The sequence below is a fragment of the Oncorhynchus kisutch genome, linkage group LG13 (assembly GCF_002021735.2).
Source record: "Oncorhynchus kisutch isolate 150728-3 linkage group LG13, Okis_V2, whole genome shotgun sequence".
Lineage (NCBI taxonomy): Eukaryota > Metazoa > Chordata > Actinopteri > Salmoniformes > Salmonidae > Oncorhynchus > Oncorhynchus kisutch.
The window spans coordinates 71,156,769-71,166,536 of record NC_034186.2 but is presented as its reverse complement, the minus strand read 5'-3'; the positions used below and the strand labels follow the sequence as shown (position 1 = coordinate 71,166,536).

At 43.5% G+C, this 9,768-nt stretch overlaps 1 protein-coding gene across 4 annotated transcripts in view; it reads left to right on the top strand.

Moving 5' to 3' along the window:
- The first annotated feature begins 451 nt into the window (after positions 1-451).
- Positions 452-9,768, top strand: part of arhgef1 (Rho guanine nucleotide exchange factor (GEF) 1) — a 52,597-nt gene continuing 43,280 nt past the window's right edge. For 3 of the 4 annotated variants that reach the window (XM_031787111.1, XM_031787112.1, XM_031787110.1), the window contains exon 1: positions 511-805. The gene's annotated coding sequence lies outside the window, so the exon portion shown is untranslated. Of the gene's footprint in view, positions 806-9,768 lie in introns of all 4 variants that reach the window. The other variant, XM_031787113.1, reaches the window with a different exon arrangement.

Below are 9,768 nucleotides of genomic sequence, written 5' to 3'. Positions count from 1 at the left end.
GTTTTCCCTACATAGTGTGCACTACATTTGACCAGTGCACTATAACGTGAATAGGTTGCAATTTCGGATGCAACTGGAAGCAGAGCCACAGTAGTAAAGGCCGGATATGAAGAAGGGAAATGAAGATGACAAACCAAGATAAGTGCATGCCCTAAACTTTCACAAACAGCCAACACTACCTAAATCGGAATTACTTTGTGTGATAGCGAAACATATGAGATCATATTTCTAAGTGAAACAGAAGTTTACGAAACAAAAGCATTGCCTCTACTGGATATACCTAAATGTATTTATGGATGCACTCAGTGTTCCATACCAAACCGTTCAGTAATTGACATTGTGTTAAATTCCATAAATAATATTTTAACACAGATTACTTTATGTGTGGAAAGATTATCAGTGAACTAAAATGTTGCTACATAAACACATTGAAGATGCATTGAATAACTGTTGATACGGTTGACTCCCATGGGTGAACGAGGGGAACGAATACCGTGTAACACAATATTGTATGGAAGCCCAACAGGAAACAACGGGATGGGGAAAGTTACATGAAAACCAGATTTTGCTTAACTAGATCTTATTGAACACTGTATTATTACATCAAAGTTAAATATTTTGACATCGTCATGCATTACTTTGCCAGTGGTTTATTCAGATAAAAAATTAAGTCAAGGGGAAATTGTGCACTTGAATTTGTACTTCCGCGTACAATGTTTTTTTTCCAGCGACATACGACAACTTTCGAACAGCAAACCATATTAGACGTTTGTCAGTCTTTTTTTTGTTGTTGCTGTATTTTGAGGTGAGTACCACGTTAAAACATTTTGCAAATCTATTTAACACGTACATACGTTCGATGCTTAGTTACTTATTTAAAAAAAACTTGGGAATTAATTAAGTTATTCCGCCAGTAAAGGCTTGCCTCTCGCTAGCCAGCTCTCCAGACAGCCTTTAGTTAGCGTCTAGCTAAAGGAATGTTGTGTTTGGCTACAGTCTAGCAGAACACCTTGTTCTCTCGAGTACCAAAATCAGGTGTTTTAGAGTTAATTAAAAACTATTTTATTACCAAGCAAGACTTGCTGAAGCATACTGGTATTTCAAGGGTACGTGTCAGGTCGCTAGCTAATTTGTTCAATCAAGTTATATTTTTTTAGCAGGCTACAAAGTATCGCTATCCGTAATGTTATAAAAATGTTGCAAGGAGCGGAATTTGTAAAATGACTCGCGACATTGTAGCCTATTATTTAATGTAACTCTGTAACAATAGCAGTTATTGCCAGCAATGCGTCCAGGCCTACGTGCGATCATTTGCTTGCCTATGTATTTTTTTCCTGTTATTCCAATGTGACATTTAAAACCTAAAAAAGTATACTTTATCAAATAACATTAATAGCGCATGTTTGATTTAGTTGTTAAACCAGCCTAACGTCAGATTGTTATTTAGACATCATTATACTGATTAGATTGTTAATCATTATAAAAAGGTAGATAGCCTACTGATAGCAAGTTATGAGATTGTACCAGTAGGTTTATCTGTAGCATATTTCTCCTGCACTCCAGTTGATCACACTATTTTATATTTCTATATGAAAAGTACAGCAGCTACACAAACACACATCTGTCACTAGAATCCATCCCACTTTTGGCCCTTTTTGCCCCCCCCCCCCCCCCATCGCTCTGTTTAATCCTCTACAAATCAAATAAAAATGTATTGATTGCGTACACAGATATGCAGATGTTATCGCAGGTGCAGCGAAATGCTTGTGTTTCTAGCTCCAACAATGTGGTAATAGTACCTAGCAATAATCCACAATATAATCCAATAAGTACAAATAAAAAAATATCAGAATGAGCTACGTCAAAGTCTGGAATATATATAAACTGGTATAGACAGTATATGAGTAAAAAAGGCGGGTACAGCAGTAGTTGTATAGGATGAGCCATGACTAGAATACAGAATGTACGTATGAAGTGGGTAAAACAGTATGTAAACATGATTAAAGTGACCAGTGCTCAATGACTCTGTACATAGGGCAGCAGCCTCTAAGGTGCAGGGTAAAGTACCAGATGTTAGCCAGCTACTGTAGTAACAGTGACTTAGGTGACTTAGAAATTCTGGGATCAAAGATCAAGAGAGAAATATACATGATCAGACCTAGAGGGTTGGGCCTATATCCATAGTATGAGTTGTTCAACACTTATTTAGCACTCTAGTTTCGCAGCCTCAGTTGAACTCCAAAAATAATTTTGTCTATATGTTACTAAGAGACTGAATTGGGCCTATAACACATCAACATTGTGAATGCTGAATCAGTAAAAATGTTGCTTTAGGTGCTATGTATGACCTTTGCTCAGAATCTGAACAGCACTCTGTCTCAAGTCCAGCCATGGTCTGTTGTTATGGGCCTGTGGGTAGACCCATAGTTGTTTTGAAATAGTTCTGTAGCTGAACTGATCAGATGAGATGTGATGCTAAAACGGCGGTTGGGCTTGGAGCGTTGTGATGTGTCAGCGGCGACACTGAACTACAGAGGCTTCCTGTCTCTTAGAGGAACAACAACATTTTGCTGTCATCCCTTTCTTTCTTTCTCTACCTCTGCAAGTGCAGTCTTGCCTGAAGCTCAAAGGGTACCGTCTCTTCTTGTCTCTCTCTCTCACACACACACACACACACACACACACACACACACACACACACACACACACACACACACACACACACCAGGGCTGGGCTATGTATTGAACTTGATTATTTGAATTCATGTTTTGGCGCGCTATTCCAAATGCCTGTATCGTAAGAATCAAGGTATTGTTTATTTCTCGTTTATGTCCGCTTATTCTCTTCTTTTGGGTCTCATCCTTTGCTTCTTCTGCTGAGGCTGTGTATATTTACACACACCAAGCCCCTCCCCCTACAGGCCCAGCTCCTCCCCCTAACACCAAGCCACTCCCCCCTACTACTCATAACAACGAAAATGAGAGATCGCTTCCTCTCTGACAAGCGGTTTTAACTCGCTGTTTGCATTTGAGGTTTGGTCCAACAGAATGGGTCATATGGATACTGAAACACATTTAGACGTTATTTTACTGTAATATAGGAGTTAACCTTTCTAACTATATCATTTTTATGTCTCAACTCCGCAAATTGCATGCAGAGCAGACACTACTGAAACTGGAGTATCAATGAACGTTGGTTCTGGAAGATTAATGCTCAGTTTTTCGCTCGCGGTGGTGTTGCGGTACCACATACTGCTAGCAGCATTTTAGCCAAAGACTGTCATAGCATAAAACACCATTATATAAGGAATTTGTTTTCATTCCCATTGGCAACTCGTTCTCATTATGAGATAAGATATCCACTAGATTTGATTAACATCTGAACAAAGTGGACAGGCTAGCATGCCGTTCAAACAGTTGGAGACGGACAGAAGGGTGTGTTAATAACAATGAAACTTTTAGACCTTGTTAGCCAGCAAATAGCTCCACGTTGGCTAATGTTGAAATATATAGATTAGCTGGCTTCTCGCTAGCACGTGGGCTTGTGCTTGAGAGATTGTTCATGAGACCTGTGTTAATTTTCTATAATGCCTGCTACAAGAAGTGGGTACATTCACTAATAATGACATGTTGCTGGTTAAATTTGTAACAAAAAGGGCATTTTCATAGACAGACTTGAAAGCCAGATCAGTTATTATTGCAAAAAAAAGCAGGTTAACCTATTTTGATTAAATAATTAAATAATAAGTGGGTCTTATGGTTGTGGAAGGCTTTTATTTAACCTAGGTATAATTTCACTAGCCCTGAATTCATTAGATTATTGCTGGCTGTTTGAAATGCAGTGTTTTTGATAGTGATGCACCGATATTACATTTTTGGCCGATACCAATATTTTCCTTGCCAAAAAAACAATACCGATAACTGATATTTAAAATTGTATCTGCCTTTTAAGCATTCTTGTACAGTCAAATAGTTAACACACACACGGACGCAGCGGTCTAAGGCACTGCATCTTAGTGCAAGAGGAGTCACTACAGTCCATGGTTCGAATCCAGGCTGTATCACATCCGGCCATGATTGGAGTCCCATAGGGCGGGCTGACAATTGTCCCAGCATCGTCCACAGGTTTGGCCAGGATAGGCCGTCATTGTAAATAAGAATTTGTTCTTAATGTTCTTAACTGACTTGCCTAGTTAAATAAAGGTTACACACACCACACTGACCAAAAGTTACGTATGTCCCCGTTACCAGTAAAACATAATCAAAACCTATTTCTTTCACTTACTTGCTGTGCTGTTTCGTTGTTCAGTTGTTTCATTCTCAACCAGGATTTCCGTTTGGGTATTTGTCAAAAAAGATACATGGTAAATAACACTATTTGACGTGGCAAATAACATTTTTGATGTGACAAATAAGCTTGTTGACCAATCTGGACCTGAATATGACTGCATGTCACGTGGATGTTTTGGAGTCTGATAACTCTGAGGAGGATGTTGGGGAAAAAATAGCTTGGGTATTGAGTAGACTGATACCCCATTTCATTGATCCCCAATCTTTAGGTAAAGCTGGACAGTGCAATATGAATGTCAATACACACAATAGGCTGACTGGGGAGGTGATTTCACACAGTCACAGCCCTGCAATAAGAGCTACAACGCTAACTCTACACAGTTGTGTTCTGTGGGTGTCAGAGTAGACGGGATCCCTCTAATGGGATCGATATGACAACAGCCATTGAAAGTGCAGGGCGCCAAATTCAAAACAACATAAATCCCATAATTAAAATTCCTCAAACATAGAACTATTTTACACCATTTTAAAGATAAACTTGTTATATCCCATCAGTGTCCGATTTCAAATAGGCTTTACGGTGAAAGCACCACAAATGATTATGTTAGGTCAGAGCCAAGTCACAGAAAAACACAGCCATTTTAATTTCACCTTTATTTAACCAGGTAGGCTAGTTGAGAACAAGTTCTCATTTGCAACTGCGACCTGGCCAAGATAAAGCATAGCAGTGTGAACAGACAACACAGAGTTACACATGGAGTAAACAATTAACAAGTCAATAACACAGTAGAAAAAAAGGGGAGTCTATATACATTGTGTGCAAAAGGCATGAGGTAGGCGAATAATTACAATTTAGCAGATTAACACTGGAGTGATAAATGATCAGATGGTCATGTACAGGTAGAGATATTGGTGTGCAAAAGATCAGAAAAGTACATAAAAACAGTATGGGGATGAGTTAGGCAATAATGGGTGGGCTGTTTACCGATAGACTATGTACAGCTGCAGCGATCGGTTAGCTGCTCAGGTAGCATATGTTTGAAGTTGGTGAGGGAGATAAGTCTCCAACTTCAGCGATTTTTGCAATTCACAGGCAGCAGAGAACTGGAACGAAAGGCGGCCAAATGAGGTGTTGGCTTTAGGGATGATCAGTGAGATACACCTGCTGGAGCGCGTGCTACGGATGGGTGTTGCCATCGTGACCAGTGAACTGAGATAAGGCGGAGCTTTACCTAGCATGGACTTGAAAATGACCTGGAGCCAGTGGGTCTGGCGACGAATATGTAGCGAGGGCCAGCCGACTAGAGCATACAAGTCGCAGTGGTGGGTGGTATAAGGTGCTTTAGTGACAAAACGGATGGCACTGTGATAAACTGCATCCAGTTTGCTGAGTAGAGTGTTGGAAGCAATTTTGTAGATGACATCGCCGAAGTCGAGGATCGGTAGGATAGTCAGTTTTACTAGGGTAAGTTTGGCGGCGTGAGTGAAGGAGGCTTTGTTGCGGAATAGAAAGCCGACTCTTGATTTGATTTTCGATTGGAGATGTTTGATATGAGTCTGGAAGGAGAGTTTATAGTCTAGCCAGACACCTAGGTACTTATAGATGTCCACATATTCAAGGTCGGAACCATACAGGGTGGTGATGCTGGTCAGGCGTGCGGGTGCAGGCAGCGAACGGTTGAAAAGCATGCATTTGGTTTTACTAGCGTTTAAGAGCAGTTGGAGGCCACGGAAGGAGTGCTGTATGGCATTGAAGCTCGTTTGGAGGTTAGATAGCACAGTGTCCAAGGACGGGCCAGAAGTATATAGAATGGTGTCGTCTGCGTAGAGGTGGATCAGGGAATCGCCTGCAGCAAGAGCAACATCATTGATATATACAGAGAAAAGAGTCGGCCCGAGGATTGAACCCTGTGGCACCCCCATAGAGACTGCCAGAGGACCGGACAGCATGCCCTCCGATTTGACACACTGAACTCTGTCTGCAAAGTAATTGGTGAACCAGGCAAGGCAGTCATCCGAAAAACCGAGGCTGCTGAGTCTGCCGATAAGAATATGGTGATTGACAGAGTCGAAAGCCTTGGCAAGGTCGATGAAGACGGCTGCACAGTACTGTCTTTTATCGATGGCGGTTATGATATCGTTTAGTACCTTGAGCGTGGCTGAGGTGCACCCGTGACCGGCCCGGAAACCAGATTGCACAGCGGAGAAGGTACGGTGGGATTCGAGATGGTCAGTGACCTGTTTGTTGACTTGGCTTTCGAAGACCTTAGATAGGCAGGGCAGGATGGATATAGGTCTGTAACAGTTTGGGTCCAGGGTGTCTCCCCCTTTGAAGAGGGGGATGACTGCGGCAGCTTTCCAATCCTTGGGGATCTCAGACGATATGAAAGAGAGGTTGAACAGGCTGGTAATAGGGGTTGCGACAATGGCGGCGGATAGTTTCAGAAATAGAGGGTCCAGATTGTCAAGCCCAGCTGATTTGTACGGGTCCAGGTTTTGCAGCTCTTTCAGAACATCTGCTATCTGGATTTGGGTAAAGGAGAACCTGGAGAGGCTTGGGTGAGTAGCTGCAGGGGGGGCGGAGCTGTTGGCCGAGGTTGGAGTAGCCAGGCGGAAGGCATGGGCAGCCATTGAGAAATGCTTGTTGAAGTTTTCGATAATCATGGATTTATCGGTGGTGACCGTGTTACCTAGCCTCAGTGCAGTGGGCAGCTGGGAGGAGGTGCTCTTGTTCTCCATGGACTTCACAGTGTCAAAGAACTTTTTGGATTTGGAGCTACAGGATGCAAACTTCTGCCTGAAGAAGCTGGGCTTAGCTTTCCTGACTGACTGCGTGTATTGGTTCCTGACTTCCCTGAACAGTTGCATATCGCGGGGACTATTCGATGCTATTGCAGTCCGCCACAGGATATTTTTGTGCTGGTCGAGGGCAGTCAGGTCTGGAGTGAAAAAAGGGCTATATCTGTTCTTAGTTCTGCATTTTTTGAACGGAGCATGCTTATCTAAAATGGTGAGGAAGTTACTTTTTAAAGAATGACCAGGCATCCTCAACTGATGGGATGAGGTCAATGTCCTTCCAGGATACCTGGGCCAGGTCGATTAGAAAGGCCTGCTCACAAAAGTGTTTTAGGGAGCATTTGACAGTGATGAGGGGTGGTCGTTTGACTGCGGCTACGTAGCGGATACAGGCAATGAGGCAGTGATCGCTGAGATCCTGGTTGAAGACTGCAGAGGTGTATTTGGAGGGCCAGTTGGTCAGGATGATGTCTATGGGGGTGCCCTTGTTTACAGATTTAGGGTTGTACCTGGTGGATTCCTTGATGATTTGTGTGAGATTGAGGGCATCTAGCTTAGATTGTAGGACTGCCGGGGTGTTAAGCATATCCCAGTTTAGGTCACCTAACAGAACAAACTCTGAAGCTAGATGGGGGGCGATCAATTCACAAATGGTGTCCAGAGCTCAGCTGGGAGCTGAGGGGGGTCGGTAGCAGGCGGCAACAGTGAGAGACTTATTTCTGGAGAGAGTAATTTTCAAAATTAGTAGTTCGAACTGTTTGGGTATGGACCTGGAAAGTATGACATTACTTTGCAGGCTATCTCTGCAGTAAACTGCAACTCCTCCCCCTTTGGCAGTTCTATCTTGACGGAAAATGTTATAGTTGGGTATGGAAATCTCAGAATTTTTGGTGGCCTTCCTGAGCCAGGATTCAGACACGGCAAGGACATCAGGGTTAGCAGAGTGTGCTAAAGCAATGAGTAAAACAAACTTAGGGAGGAGGCTTCTGATGTTGACATGCATGAAACCAAGGCTTTTTCGATCACAGAAGTCAACAAATGAGGGTGCCTGGGGACATGCAGGGCCTGGGTTTACCTCCACATCACCCGCGGAACAGAGGAGGAGTAGAATGAGGGTGCTGCTAAAGGCTATCAAAACTGGTCGCCTAGAGCGTTGGGGACAGAGAATAAAAGGAGCAGATTTCTGGGCATGGTAGAATATATTCAGGGCATAATGCGCAGACAGGGGTATGGTGGGGTGCGGGTACAGCGGAGGTAAGCCCAGGCACTGGGTGATGATGAGAGAGGTTGTATCACAGGACATGCTGGTTGTAATGGGTGAGGTCACCGCATGTGTGGGAGGTGGGACAAAGGAGGTATCAGGGGTATGAAGAGTGGAACTAGGGGCTCCATTGTAAACTAAAACAATGATAACTAACCTGAACAACAGTATACAAGGCATATTGACATTTGAGAGAGACATACAGCGAGGCATACAGTAATCACAGGTGTTGAATTGGGAGAGCTAGCTAAAACAGTAGCTAAAACAGTAGGTGAGACAACAACAGCTAATCAGCTAGCACAACAACAGCAGGTAAAATGGCGTTGACTAGGCAGGGAGGGTCGGATTAACTACACACAGAGCCTGAGTGCGGCTGGGGCCGACAGATAAAACATAAACAAGCAGAATGGAGTACCGTGATTAATGGACAGTCTAGCATGCATCAGCTATGTAGCCAAGTGATCAGTGTCCAGGGGGCAGCGGTGGATGGGGCAGGGAAGCTGGACTGGCGAGTATTATCCAGGTAAAAAAAAACGAAGAAAAAAAAAACTGGCTGGCTGGCTGTGTAAAAGGTAAAAGCCGCTAGCAGTGGCTAACAATGACTAAATAGCTTGTAGCTAGTTAGCTGGTTAGCTTCTGAAGGTTCTTGAGTGTGTTCTAAAAATTTAAAATAATAGCGATTCCGTATCACATTGGGTGAGGCAGGTTACCGGAAGGTATACACAAATTAAAAATCGAAAAGAGATTGAAAGTAAATATGAGTCCAGTGAGTGTTTGTTTGTTTTGTGTTTGGGATGCGGCGATTCAGACGGTTAGCAGGCCTGTGCTAACAAGCTAACAGTTAGCGGACCGGGGCTAAACAAGTTAGCAGTTAGCGGACCGGGGCTAAACAAGCTAGCAGTTAGCAGGCCGAGTTAGCAAGCAAGGAGATAGCAAGGGCTAGAAAGTTAGCCTTCGGGGGGGCGTCGCGATGGGGTGAGTCTGTTTATGCCTCTTCTTGCGGTGACATCGATAGACCGGTCGTGGGTCCGGATATTGTAGCCCAGGAGTATGCTTCGGTGGTAGCACAGGAGCTCTGGCCGGGCTAGCTTCAAGCTAAGTGGGTGGAAACGCTAGCCAGGAGTAATCATCCGGGGTTGCGGTTAGCTAGTTAGCTAGTTGTGAAGATCCAGCTGAAGATGTTCCGTTTGCGGTGGGAATCCGGTGGGAATCCGGGGATAAAAAAAAAAAAAATAGGTCTGTTATGCTCTGGTTAGAGTCACGTTGTTCGAACTGGCGAGAGCTTTCCGAGCTAAAGGTTAGCTGATGACCGGTTAGCTGAAGACCGCTAGCAATGGTTTGCTGACTGATAGCTGGTAGTTAGCTGGCTAGCTTCAGTTGATGGGATCCGGATCCGAAGTAAATATAAATACTTAAGAAAA